The sequence below is a fragment of the Lithobates pipiens genome, unplaced genomic scaffold (genome assembly GCF_037356315.1).
Source record: "Lithobates pipiens isolate NorthernLeopardFrog02 unplaced genomic scaffold, aLitPip1_a1.2 Scaffold_25, whole genome shotgun sequence".
In the NCBI taxonomy this organism is placed as follows: Eukaryota; Metazoa; Chordata; class Amphibia; order Anura; family Ranidae; genus Lithobates; species Lithobates pipiens.
The window spans coordinates 30,526,815-30,546,854 of record NW_027507787.1 but is presented as its reverse complement, the minus strand read 5'-3'; the positions used below and the strand labels follow the sequence as shown (position 1 = coordinate 30,546,854).

Here is a 20,040-nt window from a genome sequence, read left to right as displayed (position 1 = left end):
ATTGATCAGTGCATTTTTATAGCACTGATCAATGTAATAATGTCCCCGGTCCCCAAAAAGAGTAATTCGCAGTCCTGCTAAAAATCGAAGATCGCCACTATTACCCATAAAAACAATAAAAAAAGTCCCTAAATCTATCACGTAGTTTGTAGATGCGATAACTTTTTTTTTTTTATATTTCTTTATTCAGTTACATGGTGAATTTCCAACAGTACATTGTGAATGACCAATATCAATACATAAGAGAACTCTTACAACGGTTCATACAGTATCGACGAATAAGTCCGTGTCTCCGACAGTGGATATAGTTCCACTTCCCTCGGTCGGTCACCCCATTTGGGAGCGTATGTCCAATAATACGAGATCTGTTGTAAAGTTAAGATAGAGGTTCAGTAATATGGTCCATTAGTCAATATTCACCAGGATTCATTAGTTATAACTAAACTAAAGAACTCTAGAACTAAACAAACTTAGTGAACCGTGGATCAACCGGGATGAGGAAGTAGGTGGAGATATGCTAGTGTCAGTGTATTCTATAAGATTCATTCGTAGTCGGTTTTATGGGTATTATACCAGTGCTCCCAATTCTGCCATTGGGGCCGGAAATTATCGTATTTTTCCTCTATACCTGTGAGCATACTTTCGTATGTATAGTGTGTGTGTGTAGTGTATGTATCGTTTCTATCACTTTGGGCGGTTCTTGGGCTCTCCAATGGTAGAGGCGATAACTTTTGCGCAAACCAATCAATATACGCCTATTGTGATTATTTTTTTTTTTTTTTTTTTTACAAAAAATATGTAGAAGAATATATATCGGCCTAAACTGATGAATACATTTTTTTTTTACATTTTTTTTTTATATGTTTTATAGCAGAAAGTAAAAATGTTTTTTCTTTTTTAACCACTTGCTTACTGGGCACTTAAACACCCTTCCTGCCAAGACCAATTTTCAGCTTTCGGTGCTCTCACACTTTGAATGACAATTACTCAGTCATGTAACACTGTACCCACATGAATTTTGTGTCCCTTTTTTACCACAAATAGAGCTTTCTTTTGGTGGTATTTGACCACCTCTGAGTTTTTTTATTTTTTGCGCTATAAATTAAAAAAGACCGAAAATTTGGGGAAAAAAACAAATTTTTCTTAGTTTATGTGATAAAATTTAGCAAATTATTAATTTTTCTTCATAAATTTTGGCCACAATTTATACTGCTACATATCTTAGGTAAAAATAACCCAAATTAGTGGATATTATTTGGTCTTTGTGAAAGTTAGAGAGTCCACAAGCTGTGGTGCGAATCATAAAAAATTGATCACACCTGATGTACTGGTGGCCTATCTCATTTCTTGCGACCAGAACAAGCCAGGAAAGTACAAATAACTTTTTGAAAGTAGACATTCCAAGGTATTTACTAAGATGCATGGTGAGGTTTTTGATGTTGTCATTTTTTTCCCACAATTCTTTGCAAAATGAAGATTTTTTTTTTTCCTCACAAAATTTTCAATGTAATAGGTTATTTCTCTCACATGGCATGTGTATACCACAAATGATGCCCCAATATACATTCTGCTACTCCTTCTGAGTATTACAATACCACATGTGTGAGACTTTTACACATCCTGGCCACATACAGAGGCCCAATATTGAAATAGCACCATCAGGCGTTCTAGGAGCATAAATTACACATTTCATTTCTCAACCACCTATTACACTTTTGAAGGCCCTGGAGCACCAGGACAATGGAAATTTTTTTGAAAGCTAACACCCCAACGTATAATCTATGAGGCATAATGAGTCTTTTGAATGGTTCATTTTTTCCCAGAAGTTTTGGGAAAATGTGGAAAAAAATGAAACCGCATTTTTTTACGCAAAGTTGTCCATTTATAAGATATTTCCAACACATAGCATGTACATAGCAAAAATGACACCCCAAAATACGTTCTGCTACTCCTCCTGAGTATGGCAATACCAAATGTGTGAGACTTTTACACAGCTTGGCCACATACAGAGGCCCAACATGCAAGGAACACCATCAGGTGTTTCAGGGACACATAGCATGCACATACCAAGAATTACACCCCAAAACACATTCTGCTGAGCAAAGAGTAAACAAAATATTACCTGTGGTTTTAGCAGCACAGTTGTCCACAGGATGATATCACTAGTCAAGGCAGCAGGCAGGGACTTGGTCAGCAAAAGCGAACACAATTTTCCAGGCAACAGGCAGGTATACTGTCCATAGTCAATATAGGCTGCAGGCAGGGATACTGTCCATATACAGTCCAAGGTCAGTGCAGGGAGAGATTGTCAGCAGTGCCAAAATATTGGTCCTGGTAGTAGGCAGGAACATGGTCCATCCATGTGGTGTGGTCAGTTCATGCGACAGGCAGAGGCACGATGGCATAGGTCCTACAGGCAGCAGGCAGAAGTAGGGCCTCGTTCAGGACAGAATGGGGATAGGGGTAGAGGCTTCTCCCACCCAAATCTCTTTGAAGCCTCTGAGTCTCCAGACCCTAATCTAGGAATGAGAAAACAAATGAAATTATCTTCTTCATCCAGAAAAACAATTTTGGAGCCCCTCACATATGTGAGACCCCTGTTATGAATCCCGCTAGTCCACTGGGAGGGTACAAGATCAGTCCAAGAGGCCGGCAAGAGGCATGGTCAAACAGTCCAGGGTCAGTTCCAGATCAGGCAGAGGTATGTACAGGATCGGTAGGCAGAAGCGTGGTCGAATAACAGTCCAGGGTCAGTTCCAGATCAGGCAGAGGCATAAACAGAATCAGTAGGCAGAAGCGTGGTTGAATAACAATCCAGGGTCAGTTACAGAGCAAGCAGAGGCATAAGGGGTGTGAAGGTAAATGGCAGGAAGTGAGGGTTATGTTTACCATACACAAAAAGAAAATACCTCACACGTACAGTTAAAGATTCGCTATACCCAAAAGGCACAGACAGCTACTATGACTGTAGCAGACAAATATAGGACAATAATATTTAATTTCAACTATTTATTTTTACCAAAATCACACAATTGTATAAAATCACATTGTCCTATGACCAGATTACATCCGACCCTGCTGGACTTCACCTAGCTTCACACAAAGGAGAACAATGAATGCACTCCTAGTGTGTTCTACAACCAGGAAACAACATATACTTAGCCCTTGTACACACGGTCGAAGATTCCGACAACCAAATCCGTCGGATTTTGTCCGAAACTGTTGCAAACACACGGTCGGACAAAGTTGTCGGAAAATCCGACGTGATGATGTTATTTCGTTACGACGGGACTACGTTCACGCTAGTAGCCAATAGCTTTGGTGTAGGAATTTGATCTGAGCATGCGTGGCACTTTGTTCGATCGGAATTCTCTACACATGATCGGAGTATGTCCGATCGGAGCATTTTGTCGGAAAATTTTACCAACAAGTTGGAAAACTTGGTCCGTCGGATACTCCGACGGAAACAGTCCGATGTAGACCACACACAGTCGGAATATCTGACAAAACGGTCTGATCGGACACATTGGGCAGTTGGGATTTCCCTGTCCAAAGCGTGGTGTTGAACGTGCTGGAACTACGAGCCGCTTTTCAAGCGCTGCAAGCCTTTCTTCACCTGACGTCAGGAGCTTCAGTTCTCCTTCGAATGGACAATACGTCAGCTGTATCTTACGTCAAAAGACAGGGGGGCACTCGCAGTCTCTCCTTACTGAGGGAAGTAAGCCCGATTATGTCCTGGGCCCAGTCCAATCTGATGGATCTGATGGCGGTTTATCTCCCAGGAGTTCAAAATGTCCAGGCAGATTTTCTTTCAAGATTCTCCCTGGACAACAATGAATGGTCTCTCCACAGTGAGGTATTTGACTGGTTTCTGTCTCTGGGGATCCTACCGGAAGTAGACCTGTTTGCCTCCCCGTGCAATTTCAAACTGGAGAAATATTACACGAGGTGTCGTTGCCCTCAGGCCTTTGGAGTGGATGCCCTGACGGACCAGTGGAGATTCCACAAAGCTTATGCCTTTCCCCCGACTCCGATCATTCTCCGATTTCTGGTGAAGGTCAGGTGGGAAGAAGTCGAAATAATAGCGGTTCTTCCATATTGGCCCAACAGGCCGTGGTTCCAACTTTTGTTGCAGCTCAGTTTCCAGGATCCTGTTCCTCTGCCCTCCAGACCGGATCTCTTGTTACAGGGAACGACTCTTCATCCATGCCCATCCCAGCTCCTTCTGATGGCCTGGTTTTTGAGAGGGAAAGACTGGAAGCATTAGGATGTCCTGATACGGCAATTGCTACTTTACTGAATGCTAGAAGATCAGGTACCAACAAGGTTTATCAGAGAATTTGGTCAAAATTTGCAGACTATGCATCCACAACCAACGGTTCGTGTAAAGACCCGAAGATAAGGGATGTTATAGGCTTTCTTCAGACAGGCCTGGACTTGTCCTTATCGGTGAGTTCCTTGCGGGTTCAGGTTTCCGCAATATCTGCCTTTTCAGGTGTTTCCTGGGCCAAGCATCCTCTCACAAAACAGTTCTTCAAAGGTGCAGTGAGGCTCAGACCTCAGAAGTAACCAAGGTTTTCTAAGTGGGACCTCCCTTTTGTCCTGGATTACTTTTCAGAGAAAGATTTACATCATGGGGACCAAGTATCTATTAAAGAACTTTCTTGTAAAACTGCCTTTTTAGTAGCCATAACATCAGCTAAGAGGGTTTCAGAGATCAGTTCTCTAGGCTGTAAGGAGCCATTTCTCACTTTCTTTCCTGACCGAGCAGTTTTGATTCCTATGTTAGGGTCAAATCCGAAGGTGTCAACCGTTTTTCATGAAAATCAAGAAATCGTTCTTCCAATTTTTCAGTCCTTTGAAGATTCTAGTATTCATCCTTTGGACCTTGGGGACGTTTTAAAGCAATACTTGAAAGAAACAGCTCCTGTCCGGAAATCCGATCATCTGTTCATCCTTTTCTACGGAAAGAATAAGGGTTTACGTGCCTCTTCCAGAACGATTGCAGCTTGGATCGTTCAGGCCATCCAAGGGGCTTATAAGGCTAGGGGTTTGGCTCCTCCAGAAGCGGTGACGGATCACTCTACTAGGAGCGTTTCTACATATTGGGCGGCTGCCCGTCATGTTTCTCCAGAAGTGATTTGTAAGGTGGCTTCATGGTCGTCAATTAATACATTTATGAAGCACTATTGTGTAGAACCAGCATCCTTGTCTTCGGTTAATTTTGGTTTGAATGTCTTAGCTGTTGACGGTGCCAATTAAACCTTTTTTCTTTATCCAGCAATTGCCCACCCGGGTGTGTATGGCTAGTTATTTCCCATACGTAGGCTGCCATGGAGTCTGTCAGGAAAATTGAAAATTTTTATCAAATGCTTAATTTTCCATTCCTGATGGACTCCATGGCAGCAGCAGTTCCCTCCCGTTTGCTGGAGTAGGCTAAGTTACGGAACACAGTCTCTGGCTAGAAGCAAAGATTTATGGGAGTGGGGTCCTATGAGGTATGAGAGGCGGGATTAACCCATACATAGGCTGCCATGGAGTCCATCAGGAAAAGGAAAATTACGGTAAGTATTTGATACAAATTCTCCATTTTCATAAGCTATTTTTGACATAAATTGTATCGGATCTGAAGAAGTATCAAGTTCAAATACTGCTGGTAAAATAATATTTTTCAACCAGGGACAGGAATCTACAGACAAATTTAATTATCACATATCTTCCACCGGTGTCCCATGTATCTGAAATTAAGTCCTCGGTCCCATATAAGGATGAGCCGAACACCCCCCTGTTCGGTTCGCACCAGAACCTGTGAACAGACCTAAACTTCGTGTGAACTTTAGAACCCTATAAAAGTCTATGGGACTCGAAAGTTCACAATCTAAAGTGCTAATTTTAAAGCCTAATATGCAAGTTACTGTCCTAAAAAGTGTTTGGGGACCCGGGTCCTGCCCCAGGGGACATGGATCAATGCAAAAAAAAGTTTTAAAAACGGCCGTTTTTTCAGGAGCAGTGATTTTAATAATGATTAAAGTGAAACAATAAAAGTATAATATTCCTTTACATTTCGTACCTGGGGGGTGTCTATAGTATGCCTGTGAAGGGGCGCATGTTTCCCGTGCTTAGAACTGTCCCTGCACAAAGTGTCATTTCGCAAGGAAAAATAGTATTTTAAAATCACTTTCCATTGTCGGCTCCCGTAATACAGAGAACACTCAATGAGTGTTCTCTGTATTACGGAGCCGACAATTCATTCATTGATAAAAAAAAAAAGCGTGGGGTCCCCCTAAATTCAATTACCAGGCCCTTCAGGTCTGGTATGGATATTAAAGGGAACCCCGTGTCAAATAAAAAAAAAAATTGACGTAGGGGTCCCCCTAAATATCCATACCAGACCCTTCAGGTCTGGTATGGATTTTAAGGGGAACCCTGCATCAAATTAAATTTTTTTTTTGCCGTGGGGGTCCCCCTAAAAATCCATACCAGACCCTTTATCCGAGCACGCAACCTGGCAGGCCATGGGAAAAGAGGGGGGACGAGAGAGCGCCCCCCCTTCCTGAACCGTACAAGGCCACATGCCCTCAACATTGGGAGGATGCTTTGGGGGTCTGTGACCCCTCAAAGCACCATGTCCCCATGTTGATGTGGAGAAGGGCCTCATCCCCACAACCCTGGCCGGTGGTTGTGGGGGTCTGCGGGCAGGGGGCTTATCAGAATCTGGAAGCCCCCTTTAACAAGGGGACCCCCAGATCCCGCCCCCCCAGTTTGAAATGGTAAGGGCCTACCATTTCACAAAGAAAGTGTAAAAATGGTTAAATAAGACAAACACACTTTTGAAAAATACCTTTATTAAAAATAAAAAAAAGATTCCTGCAGTCGTAATCCACTCTTGCTATCCAGCGACGGATGATCATCTCTCCAGGGTCCAGCGATGGCTGATCTGATCCAGCGATGGGTGATTTTCAGTCCAGCGCTGTCCATACATCCGTCTTCTGTCTCCACTGCGGAGACACTGCGGGGATCCCATCGCTGACGTTTCTTATATTAGGAGGGCAGAGCCGCCCGTCACCTGACCCCGCCCCCTCTGACGCTGATGAGGGAAGCTATGGGGTTCCCCAGTGACGTATGAGTGACCCCGCCCCCCTCTGATGTAACGCAGGGTCACAGACCCCCAAAGCATCCTCCCAATGTTGAGGGCATGTGGCCTGGTACGGTTCAGGGGGGAGGGGCGCTCTCTCGTCCCTGCCTCTTTTCCTGCGGCCTGCCAGGTTGCGTGCTCGGATAAAGGGTCTGGTATGGATTTTTAGGGGGACCCCCACGTCAAATTTTTTTAAAATTTGATGCGGGGTTCCCCTTAATATCCATACCAGACCTCAATGAATGAATTGTCGGCTAATACAGAGTAACACAGAAGTGTTAGAATTGCTCTGATCCATAAGGGGTGTGCCGGTGCCGGAGCTGAGACTCCGGGTACAACAGCAACCAATCACAGCCTTCCTATACATTTAATACCTGCACAGGGAAAGTGACAATTGCAAGCACATTTTCAAATAGATTTGCAGGCACACATTTTACGAAAAAAAATCCATATCTCTATAGTGTAGGCTGCTGCACTTTTTAATATTAAATTTACAGCCTCCTCTGCACGCCAGCTGAAATTTTAAGGTGAGGGTGTCCAAACTGACTGTCTGAATGAAGGAAAGGCGGAACAGAAGGGGTGATTGACAGCATCCCATCTGCTGTCTTTCTTATTTGAAGCTCTGATAGTGTCATATTACATGTAGCATTGTTGGATTGGACAAGTTTCATCTTATTTGGAGCCCAAACTAATTTTTTTGATTAAGAAAGAGTGGTGATAGGCTTAACCCCCCTGGCGGTATTCCCGAGTCTGGCTCGGGGTGGAAGTTTTACACCAGAAGTGGTAACCCCAAGCCAGACTCACGACCGCATCACTGTATGCAGGAGGAGGTTTACTTACCTTCTCCCCTGGATCCAGCGATGTCCCCACGCTGTACGAGCGGCTCATCCTCCGCTCGATTCATCACGGAGCCGATTTCCGTTCCCTGCGAGCGTTGCAACGCACGGGGACGGAGATCGGTGCCAAATTCAAAAAGTAAAACACACAGTATACATACAGTATAATGTAATCTTACAGATTACATTGCTGTATGTAATAATTTCACATCCCCTTTGTCCCTAGTGTTCTGCCCAGTGTCCTGCATGCAGTTTTATATTATAAAAACTGTTCTTTATGCCTGGAAACTGGAGATTGTCCATAGCAACCAAAACTGCCCTTTACATCAAAAATGGTTTTAGACCAGCTAGAAAACTGGGATAATAAATTGGAATCACTCGCAGAATTGAGTGATAGTGATTTGTGGGGAGATCCGTCATCAAATATTGAAAAGTAATTATAAGGATAGAAAAACCGCGCTATTCAACACCAGGAGTAGGTAAACAAAAACATAAACCGGCTTAAAGTGGAGCTCCACCCTCTTTTTCAAGTCCCCTGCATCCCCTTCTTCTCTGGCCCCTTAAACACATTTGGCATATAATTATTATTTTTTTTTTAAACTCACAGTTATATCTTTAAAAGTTATCTTGCTTCCTGTTTCCGGCCGCGGCCTGAACACTTCTTCCCCTGTCCTCTATGCCTCCTGGGAGATGTTTTTATCAATCCCAGAAGGCACTAGGGGCCGCTGGGCTGTAGTATCGCGTGATTTCCGAACCGGAAATGACGCAATACAAGGCGGCGCCGGGCCGGCGCCATTTTAAATAAGGGCAACGTGGCCTTTGTTGCCAGTGTTCATATAGCAGCAGCAGCAGCAGCAGAATCATCATCATCATCCTCCTCCTCCTCGCAGAGAACAAACGCCTGGAGGATAAAGAAAGCAGCTACTGCTCATCGGTAAGTACATCTGTGCTGTGTGCTATGTGCTGGGAAGGGGAGGGGGAGGGAACGTTTGATTTGCTTTGCTGGTGAGGTGTTTTTTTTTTTTTTTGTCTGTGCTGTGCCATGTGGTGAGGAGGGGACATGTGATGAGAGGTGAGATGTTTGCTTTTGTTCATGGAGCTCTGTTATGTGGAGAAGGGTTTGCTTTTTTTAATGGAGATCTGTTATGTGGAGAGAGGATTGCTTTTGAGATCTGCTGGGGGGGGGGGGGGGGCATGTGCTGTGGGGGGTGGGGAGGCTGTGTGTGTGTGTGTGTGTGTGTGTGTGTGTGTGTGTTGGGACATGTGATGGGAGGTGTGTGTGTGCGTGCGTGTGTGTGTGTGTGCACATGTGTGGTGGGGGGGGCGTGTGTGTGTGTGTGTGTGTGTGTGTGTTTGTTGTGACATGTGATGGGAGATGTGTTTGTTGGGACATGTGATGGGAGACGTGTGTTTGTGTGTGTGTGTGTTTGTTGGGACATGTGATGGGAGACGTGTGTGTGCGCTGTGATGGGAGGTGTGTGTGTGTGTGTGTGTGCGCTGTGTGATGGGAGACATGTGCGGTGGGGGGGCACGTGTGTGTGTTTGTTGGGACATGTGTGGTGGAGGGACGTGTGTGTTGTGATGGGGGGGGACATGTGCTGTGTTGTGGGACATTTCCTTTGCTGTGATGGGGTACATGGGACATCTGCGATGCTGTGGGGGGCCATGTGAGATGTGCGTGGGACATGCAAAGTGAGCTGTGCGGTGTGGGGGCATTGGGTTTGGGGGACGTGGGCTGTACTGGGGGACATGGGAGGTGTGGGGGGACGTGTGCTGTGCAGGTTGATTTTATATCTCTATACCCCTCTATTCCCACGTCACCCTCACCTGCCCCCTTCCTTTCAACTTGCCCACTACCCCTTATCATAGAATGATGAAATATAGTCATTAAATGTATTTATTTATTTTCTTGCAGAAGCTGTAGGACTGTAGAAATTCATATTTACTTGGTCTACGCCATTTACAGGTAAGCAATGAACAAAATAATGCAAGTTATTAACAAATGTGTAGATTTTTTTTTTTTCTTTTCTTTAAATGTCTAATTTATTTTTTGTTTTATTGTTTTAAATCTCTAGGTTGAAGATCGAATTGATTTTGTGACTTTTGAAACCAAAAAATTAAGACATATAGTACGAAAAGGTTCCCTACTCTAAGCTCAATAATATTTTTAAAGTGTCTCCCCCTCTGTGTGTGTCTCCCCCTCTGTGTGTGTGTCTCCCCCTCTGTGTGTGTGTCTCCCCCTCTGTGTGTGTGTCTCCCCCTCTGTGTGTGTGTGTGTGTCTCCCCCTCTGTGTGTGTGTGTGTGTGTCTCCCCCTCTGTGTGTGTGTGTGTGTGTCTCCCCCTCTGTGTGTGTGTGTGTGTCTCCCCCTCTGTGTGTGTGTGTGTGTGTGTGTGTGTGTCTCCCCCTCTGTGTGTGTGTGTGTGTGTGTCTCCCCCTCTGTGTGTGTGTGTGTGTCTCCCCCTCTGTGTGTGTGTGTGTGTCTCCCCCTCTGTGTGTGTGTGTGTGTGTCTCCCCCTCTGTGTGTGTGTGTGTCTCCCCCTCTGTGTGTGTGTGTGTCTCCCCCTCTGTGTGTGTGTGTGTCTCCCCCTCTGTGTGTGTGTCTCCCCCTCTGTGTGTGTGTGTGTCTCCCCCTCTGTGTGTGTGTGTGTCTCCCCCTCTGTGTGTGTGTGTGTGTGTCTCCCCCTCTGTGTGTGTGTGTGTGTGTCTCCCCCTCTGTGTGTGTGTGTGTGTGTGTCTCCCCCTCTGTGTGTGTGTGTGTGTGTGTCTCCCCCTCTGTGTGTGTGTGTGTGTGTCTCCCCCTCTGTGTGTGTGTGTGTGTGTGTCTCCCCCTCTGTGTGTGTGTGTGTGTGTGTCTCCCCCTCTGTGTGTGTGTGTGTGTGTCTCCCCCTCTGTGTGTGTGTGTGTGTGTGTGTGTCTCCCCCTCTGTGTGTGTGTGTGTGTCTCCCCCTCTGTGTGTGTGTGTGTGTGTGTGTCTCCCCCTCTGTGTGTATGTGTGTGTGTCTCCCCCTCTGTGTGTGTGTGTGTGTCTCCCCCTCTGTGTGTGTGTCTCCCCCTCTGTGTGTGTGTCTCCCCCTCTGTGTGTGTGTGTGTCTCCCCCTCTGTGTGTGTGTCTCCCCCTCTGTGTGTGTGTCTCCCCCTCTGTGTGTGTGTGTGTGTGTGTGTCTCCCCCTCTGTGTGTGTGTGTCTCCCCCTCTGTGTGTGTGTGTGTGTGTGTGTGTGTCTCCCCCTCTGTGTGTGTGTGTGTGTGTGTCTCCCCCTCTGTGTGTGTGTGTGTGTCTCCCCCTCTGTGTGTGTGTGTGTGTGTCTCCCCCTCTGTGTGTGTGTGTGTCTCCCCCTCTGTGTGTTTGTGTGTCTCCCCCTCTGTGTGTGTGTGTGTCTCCCCCTCTGTGTGTGTGTGTGTCTCTCTCTCTCTCTCTCGCCTTTGTGTCTCTCTCTCTCTCTCTCTCGCCTTTGTCTCTCTCTCTCTCTCTCTCTCTCTCGCCTTTGTCTCTCTCTCTCTCTCTCGCCTTTGTCTCTCTCTCTCTCTCTCTCTCTCGCCTTTGTCTCTCTCTCTCTCGCCTTTGTCTCTCTCTCTCTCTCGCCTTTGTCTCTCTCTCGCCTTTGTCTCTCTCTCTCTCGCCTTTGTCTCTGTCTCTCTCTCGCCTTTGTATCTCTCTCTCTCTCTCGCCTTTGTCTCTCTCTCTCTCTCTCTCTCTCGCCTTTGTCTCTCTCTCTCTCTCGCCTTTGTCTCTCTCTCTCTCTCGCCTGTGTCTCTCGCCTTTGTGTCTCTCTCTCTCTCGCCCGCCTCTCTCTCTCTCTCTCGCCCGCCTCTCTCTCTCTCTCTCGCCCGCCTCTCTCTCTCTCTCGCCCGCCTCTCTCTCTCTCGCCCGCCTCTCTCTCTCGCCTGCCTCTCTCTCTCTCGCCCGCCTCTCTCTCTCTCGCCTGCCTCTCTCTCTCTCGCCTGCCTCTCTCTCTCTCTCGCCCGCCTGCCTCTCTCTCTCTCGCCTGCCCCCCTCTCTCTCTCTCTCTCTCTCGCCTGCCCCCCTCTCTCTCTCTCTCTCTCTCTCTCTCTCTCTCTCGCCTGCCCCTCTCTCTCTCTCTCTCTCTCGCCTGCCCCTCTCCCTCTCTCTCTCTCTCGCCTGCCCCTCTCTCTCTCTCTCTCGCCTGCCCCTCTCTCTCTCTCTCGCCTGCCCCCCTCTCTCTCTCGCCTGCCCCTCTCTCTCTCTCTCGCCTGCCCCTCTCTCTCTCTCTCGCCTGCCCCTCTCCCTCTCTCTCTCTCTCTCGCCTGCCCCTCTCCCTCTCTCTCTCTCTCTCTCGCCTGCCCCTCTCCCTCTCTCTCTCTCTCTCGCCTGCCCCTCTCCCTCTCTCTCTCTCGCCTGCCCCTCTCTCTCTCTCTCTCGCCTGCCCCTCTCCCTCTCTCTCTCTCGCCTGCCCCTCTCCCTCTCTCTCTCTCGCCTGCCCCTCTCCCTCTCTCTCTCTCTCTCGCCTGCCCCTCTCTCTCTCTCGCCTGCCCCCCTCTCTCTCTCTCTCTCGCCTGCCCCCCTCTCTCTCTCTCTCGCCTGCCCCTCTCTCTCTCTCTCGCCTGCCCCTCTCTCTCTCTCTCTCTCTCGCCTGCCCCCTCTCTCTCTCTCTCTCGCCTGCCCCTCTCTCTCTCTCTCTCTCTCGCCTGCCCCCCTCTCTCTCTCTCTCTCGCCTGCCCCTCTCTCTCTCTCTCTCGCCTGCCTCTCTCTCTCTCTCTCTCTCTCTCGCCTGCCCCTCTCTCTCTCTCTCTCTCTCGCCTGCCTCTCTCTCTCTCTCTCTCTCTCGCCTGCCCCCCTCTCTCTCTCTCTCTCTCGCCTGCTCTCTCTCTCTCTCTCTCTCTCTCTCGCCTGCCTCTCTCTCTCTCTCTCTCGCCTGCCCCTCTCTCTCTCTCTCTCGCCTGCCCCTCTCTCTCTCTCTCTCTCTCTCGCCTGCCCCTCTCTCTCTCTCTCTCTCTCGTCTGCCCCTCTCTCTCTCTCTCTCTCTCTCGCCTGCCCCCCTCTCTCTCTCTCTCTCTCGCCTGCCCTCTCTCTCTCTCTCTCTCTTTCTCTCTCTCTCTCGCCTGCCCCCCTCTCTCTCTCTCTCTCTCTCTCGCCTGCCCCTCTCTCTCTCTCTCTCGCCTGCCCCTCTCTCTCTCTCTCTCTCGCCTGCCCCTCTCTCTCTCTCTCTCTCTCTCGCCTGCCCCTCTCTCTCTCTCTCTCTCTCTCTCGCCTGCTCCTCTCTCTCTCTCTCTCTCTCTCTCTCGCCTGTCCCTCTCTCTCTCTCTCTCTCTCTCTCCTGCCCCTCTCTCTCTCTCTCTCTCTCTCCGCCTGCCCCTCTCTCTCTCTCTCTCTCGCCTGCCTCTCTCTCTCTCTCTCTCTCCTGCCCCTCTCTCTCTCTCTCTCTCTCTCCTGCCCCTCTCTCTCTCTCTCTCTCTCTCCTGCCCCTCTCTCTCTCTCTCTCTCTCTCTCTCTCCTGCCCCCCTCTCTCTCTCTCTCTCTCGCCTGCCCCCCTCTCTCTCTCTCTCTCTCGCCTGCCCCCCTCTCTCTCTCTCTCTCTCGCCTGCCTCTCTCTCTCTCTCGCCTGCCTCTCTCTCTCTCGCCTGCCCCTCTCTCTCTCTCGCCTGCCCCCCTCTCTCTCTCTCGCCTGCCTCTCTCTCTCTCTCGCCTGCCCCCCCTCTCTCTCGCCTGCCCCCCCTCTCTCTCTCTCTCGCCTGCCCCTCTCTCTCTCTCTCTCTCTCGCCTCCCCCCCCTCTCTCTCTCTCGCCTGCCCCTCTCTCTCTCTCTCTTGCCGTCTGCCCCGCTCTCTCTCTTGCCGCCTGCCCCTCTTCTGTAATTATAAAAAGGCTTTTTACAAATATTGTTTTTTATTCTGTACATTTAATTGCATATTTAATAAATTTAACATACAAATAAAATTCTATATTCTCATACATTTATGTGTGGTCGTTTTTTTTTTATTTTTTTTTTTTTTTTTTTTTATGGTTATAGGTCAGATTATATCTAAGGTCTGTATCTCACACTCATGTTACTATAAGAATATATACATTTATTATTTCTATATCACACAAGAAAGCAAACCAAAATCTCTTGAGAGTGGAGATATATTTTTTTTTTTTCGCACACAGTGAATAAAAAAAATTAAAAGAGAATTGTGGTGTTTTATTTTTTTTAAACATTATATTTACCGAGGTGGATGGAGTATGTGACCGATGCTGCATCTGTCCACCAGCGTCTCTGCACTGAGAATAGAATGATCAAACATCACCAAGGGGGATCTGTGATAACAAAGCCAAGCAGGAGAGCTGCTGCCTGTCAGTCGGCGGCTCTCCGCTCTGTTCCTCCATGCTCGATGGAGCACTAAGCTGTGGCGGGGAGTGGTTTGCTTAGAGGCTGAGAGGGCTCGCAGTCCAAGCACCGGGCGCATCCAGTCTTTGAGTCGGGATGACACGGTGCCTGGACTGATCTGTGTGTTATCAGCAGAGAGCGGACTTCAGACCAGCTGAAAATGAAAGCCCAGCCAAACAAGCTCATGCATGACTAAAATACGAAGTACAGACATGTAACTTTTACATTATAAACATTGTAATTTTTTTATTTAAATTTAAAAAGTTACTTACCATTATTTTTTTGATCAGTAAGACCTGTTATATCTAAGAATAAAAAAAAAATATTATTAGATCACATAAAAATTAGGTTAAATGAGAACTAAATAAAATTATAATTTGTATAGTTATTAAAAAAATGTATATATGTATAGCAACGCATATATAATAAAACAAAAACGTGTTTGTATAGATATATAAATACATACTGGACACTTTATTATGTACAGCTTTCATAGCATCGTTTTGAGTGTAGAACTGGGAGGAGCCATCAAAAGATGAGAACACTGTAGCCATAAAGGGATGGACATGGTCAGCAACAATACTCAGGTAGGCCGTGGTGATTAAACCATGTTCAATTGGTCGTTAAGTGGCCCAAAGTGTGGCAAGAAAAATATTGCCCACACCGTTACACCACCACCAGCCTGAACCAGTGATACAAGGCAGGATGGATTGATTCATGCTTTCATTTTTTTTTTATGCAAATTTAAGACCCTGCCATCTGCTTGTTACAACATAAAATGAGACTCATTAGACCAGTCAACATTTTTTCAATCTTCTATTGACAAAATTTGGTGATCCTGTTACAATTGTAGCCTCAATATCATCATGTACTTAGATGACTGGAGTGGCACCCAGTGTGCCCTTCTGCTGCTGTAGCCCATCTGTTTGAAGGTTCAATGTGTTGAGCATAAAGAGATGGTATTCTGCATACCTTGGTTGTAAATAGTGGTTATTTGCGTAACTGTTGTCTTTCAGAAATCTGTACCATTAAAAACTCAAATATGAAGTAGGGATTTTAACACACACATAACAAATGGTCCATACTGGTGACACGCACCGCACCCCCTATCCATGCCCCTATATCTACATGCAGGTTGATGGATGCATGGATTACAATGAGGGGGTTGTTTATTTTTGTAAGCATTTGATTAGAGCCATGGGCTCTAATAGGCTTCAAGAAAGAGTGACAATGGCGCAGAGAGCACCGTGCTCAAAGCCCAGCCACTTGTGTGACATTAGCAAATTTAAAATCCTGATTGTGACACTGATTTCCTCCTGGTCAATCATGGGCAAAGGGTCCTGAGACACAACTGGGTGGGAGTCCTAACTAAGACCTGATTGGCCATGATGAGAAGCAAACACCAGGACTCGGGGGAGATGCAGGGGTAAGCCACTGTAGCCGTGACATGGATGGGGTAAGTGCAGGACTGGCAGTCAGTCAATGGGTGAGCAAAGTGGCGATCAAACGATGTTGTGTGGGTGGAGTGAGTTTGCAAGGTGGACCACCCCATCCCCCCCAAAAAAAATAAAAAAATCAAGCAAAGGGAACCAATGCACATAGATAATACTCTATGAATATTTAAAGCGGAGGTCCACCCTAAAGTGGACCTTCCGCTCATCGGAACCCTCCCCCCCTCCGGCGCCACAATTGGCACCTTTCAGGGGGGAGGGGGGTGCAGATACCTGTACAGTACAGGTATCTGCACCCACTTCCGGGATAGCTCTCTACGCCCCTTTCCGCAAGTGCCCCGCTGCCTGCTGGGAAACGCACAGATCCCAGAGGCAGCGGGGACCGTCCTTATTGCGCAGCGCGACTCGCGCATGCGCAGTAGGGAACCGGGAAATGAAGCCGAAAGGCTCCATTTCCTGATTCCCATACCCAAGATGGCGGCGGCAGCACCCGAGAGACGATCTAGATATCGGCTTCGGGTGCCGACATCGCGGGCACGCTGGACAGGTAAGTGTCACTATTTTAAAAGTCAGCAGCTGCAGTATTTGTAGCTGCTGGCTTTTAAAAAAAAAAAAAAGGCGCACTCCCGGCGGACTCCCGCTTTAATGAATTTTAACGTGATTATATATCTATATAACATAGAGAAAGTTGTTTGTGCAAATAGTTGTAAATTTACAGTTTTTGGTAAAACTCCCACCATCCCATCTAACACCATAACACACCACCCCCCACCCCCCATTAATTAATATGCTCAGTTTGTATATCTTCAGTACATCTAGAATAAGATGCATAAATGAATTTTGTTGCTGAGATTATTTGTTTTTATTTTTTTAATGAAAAGCTGTACAGAAAAAAGACGCTGGGTGTAGATATACACACACACACATATATAGACACACACACATAACGAGAAACATATATAACAAGATATACACACACTCTCTCTCTCGATGCATATATAACAAGAGATATAGATATATCTATATAGATATATACATACACACACATAACAAGATACATGTATATCTATATAAATATATACATATACACACATATCAAGATACATATATAACAAGCTATATATCTCTTGTTATGTAGATATGTCTGCACAGAAGCAAATGATTTAGTTTACAATTAGTATATTTACTTACCTTTTGCTGCTGGTGTCTGTTGTTATAAATGCAGTATATTTCCTGGTTCCTGGAGGGAGGAGGCGAGGAAGGGTTTGCATAGCTAAGGGGCGGCAACTTCCTCTGGCACTGCCGTTGCTATGGAAACCTGACCTGAAACATATTTCACTGCTTGTGCAGCACTGAGCATGTGCGAGATTTGCAAGGCTGAGATCCAGGAAGAAATGCTGTCTGGCTTCAGATGCCCACACCTAAGATGGCCACAGTCTGCTGCAAGTTTATAAAGTTACAAAATGCTGTAATAACCTAACAAAACGGACCTTTGATTACAGACTAACTTTACTAGAATGCTTTAAGCTTGTGTATGATAAGTGTATGATAGGTTATTTTTATTTAAAAAGTCACATTTTGGCTGGAAAACCACTTTAATATAAATCCTATGTGTGTCTTATATACCTGTATATATATAATTCTAGGTTGCTGCCCCCCCACAAAAAGAGAGTCCCCTTTTTAGGGTTTCTTTCAAGAATGGAAACAATATAACGACCGGGGAAACTGGCGCTACCTATTTACCATGAACCAAAACAGGCTCTCATTCCACCTAAATAAAATAAAAAATAAATAAGACTTTTACCAGAAAGCCCTAAAACTTTCCGGCTCCTATTACTATTGAACCCAGGAAGAGATACAGGAACAGCTCCACCCAGAAGCTATTAAGTCACACAGATTATATAGTATGTCTCCAAACCAACACAAATCCTGTGAGAGAAGCTGAACATCAAGAAATAATAATGCTAACTGCGATTAATCGCAAAAACGCATCAGTGCTAAAGTTTACCAACAGTCTCCCCACTAGAATATAATAGTGAAAAAATGACAACCTTGATTCCAGAATGTGAAGAAAACATCCAGTGAAAAAAGGGAGAATTATCATGAAAGTACCAAAAAAATGTAACAAAACTTGTATATAACTCGATGCGATTTTACCTTAAAATCGCATAAGTGCTAAATTATAATTGTGCCAGTAATTTAACATATATTAGTGAAAATATATAGCCCAATAGCTAAATGTGAAAAAATGCAACTGCTGCTATTTCTATAAGAGAGCATAAACAATTCCAGGTGAAAAAAATATATATATGTGAAAAATTATATATAAAAGACAACCGATCATATAACAAAGCCCCTAGTAATGTAAGTGCAAAAATACCCTTGAATAATAAAGTTAATGACACTCATGAATAAAGAAAAAATATATGAATGTAATAAAAATCGAAAAATAATAATAAAAAAAAAATATATATATATATATAATATTAATAAAACAAAAACTAAAGACGAAAAAAAAAAAAAAAATATGAAAAAATATATATTATCCAATAGTCCAAAATATATGTTCAATAGTGCAAATCCAAAGAAATGTTCATAAAGTGACTTTAGTGCTTCCTGTGCAATCTTCAACGTGACTTCCGTGCTCCCCCACAAGGAACCCCACTCACCAAAAGAAAGTACCCCTGCAGGGGTTGTTCGCCTTCAGACTAAATCTCCCGAAGGGATTTACCCTTATGAAGGTGGTAGCTCTAATGCTATACTTCCCCTTGGGATAGAGTCCTCATAGCGCAAGTTTTTAATACACCCGCGGATGCCGTACGGTGGATACGCAGCTTGCGCTCCACCTGCGTTCCAACCACCGTCGGCGACCCGGAAGTGACATAATCAGCGTAACTCGGAGGGTAAGGGTAAATCCCGGGACATTGCCCTGAAGTGTGTGTTTCACTCGTAGCAGGTTTTTCTGTTTTCCCTGGGACAGAGAGCAAATTAGCGTTTTTTACTTAATTTTGTTTAATTACATGCTGTTTTTTCTGGAGCAATACCGGAATATTCGGATGAATTAACACATTAGATCTCTTGGTGGACTGCGTTTCCACAGTTTTTTCTCATTATATGAGAGTTGTGGTCATATATATAATTTTTTTTTTTTTTTTTTTTTTTTGTTTTTTACTGCTGTTTTTTATATGTTTTTTATCATTTTTGTGAAAATAAATTGATTTTTTATACGGATTACACTATGGAGACTCAAATTTTTTTCTTATGAGGATATATGGAATTTTCTTCTGGATACGATCAATCACCAAATTACGGGGTAAAGAGCCGGACATCGGGAGATTTAGTCTGAAGGCGAACAACCCCTGCAGGGGTACTTTCTTTTGGTGAGTGGGGTTCCTTGTGGGGGAGCACGGAAGTCACGTTGAAGATTGCACAGGAAGCACTAAAGTCACTTTATGAACATTTCTTTGGATTTGCACTATTGAACATATATTTTGGACTATTGGATAATATATATTTTTTTCATATTTTTTTCATATTTTTTTTTTCGTTTTTAGTTTTTGTTTTATTAATATTATATTTTTTATTTTTTATTATTATTTTTCGATTTTTATTACATTCATATATTTTTTCTTTATTCACGAGTGTCATTAACTTTATTATTCAAGGGTATTTTTGCAGGCTTTGTTATATGATCGGTTGTCTTTTATATATAATTTTTCACATATATATATTTTTTTCACCTGGAATTGTTTATGCTCTCTTATAGAAATAATAGCAGTTGCATTTTTTCACATTTAGCTATTGGGCTATATATTTTCACTAATATATGTTAAATTACTGGCACAATTATAATTTAGCACTTATGCGATTTTAAGGCCGCGTACACACAGGCGGACTGTTCGCCCAACCTAGTTCGTCAAACAATCCGACAAACAGTCCGCTCAAAATTTGCATGAACGGACTTGACCACACACGATGAACGAACAGTCCGCTGAAAGCGTGCGCGATGACGTACGTCACGTACGACGGGACTAGAAATAGGAAGTCCAAGACACAGCAAAGCACCCTTTGGGCTCCTTCTGCTGACTTTGCGTTAGTAGAAGTTTGGTTAGAGACGATTCGCGCTTTTCAGACTTCAGCTTAATTTGTTCGTTCACTGCGGCGCAGTCTACCTGTGAGGTTTGTATCTGTCTTTCGGTACGCGTGGATCAGTTGTACCTGTTATTAGGCGCTTCTGGTCCGCTCGTTTCTGGGTTTCAGGTCGTTCTTCATAGGTCTGGCTGTTCTTCAGTG

The 20,040-nt window shown here is 45.1% G+C and overlaps 1 long non-coding RNA gene across 1 annotated transcript; it reads right to left on the bottom strand.

The window, feature by feature from the left end:
- Window positions 1-142: 142 nt before the first annotated feature.
- On the bottom strand, window positions 143-17,299 carry LOC143929863 (uncharacterized). Its single transcript, XR_013262610.1, has 3 exons — window positions 16,939-17,299; window positions 14,569-14,601; window positions 143-365 (listed from the first exon to the last, which is right to left on the bottom strand). It is a non-coding gene; the product is annotated as an uncharacterized LOC143929863 (long non-coding RNA).
- Window positions 17,300-20,040: the final 2,741 nt, after the last annotated feature.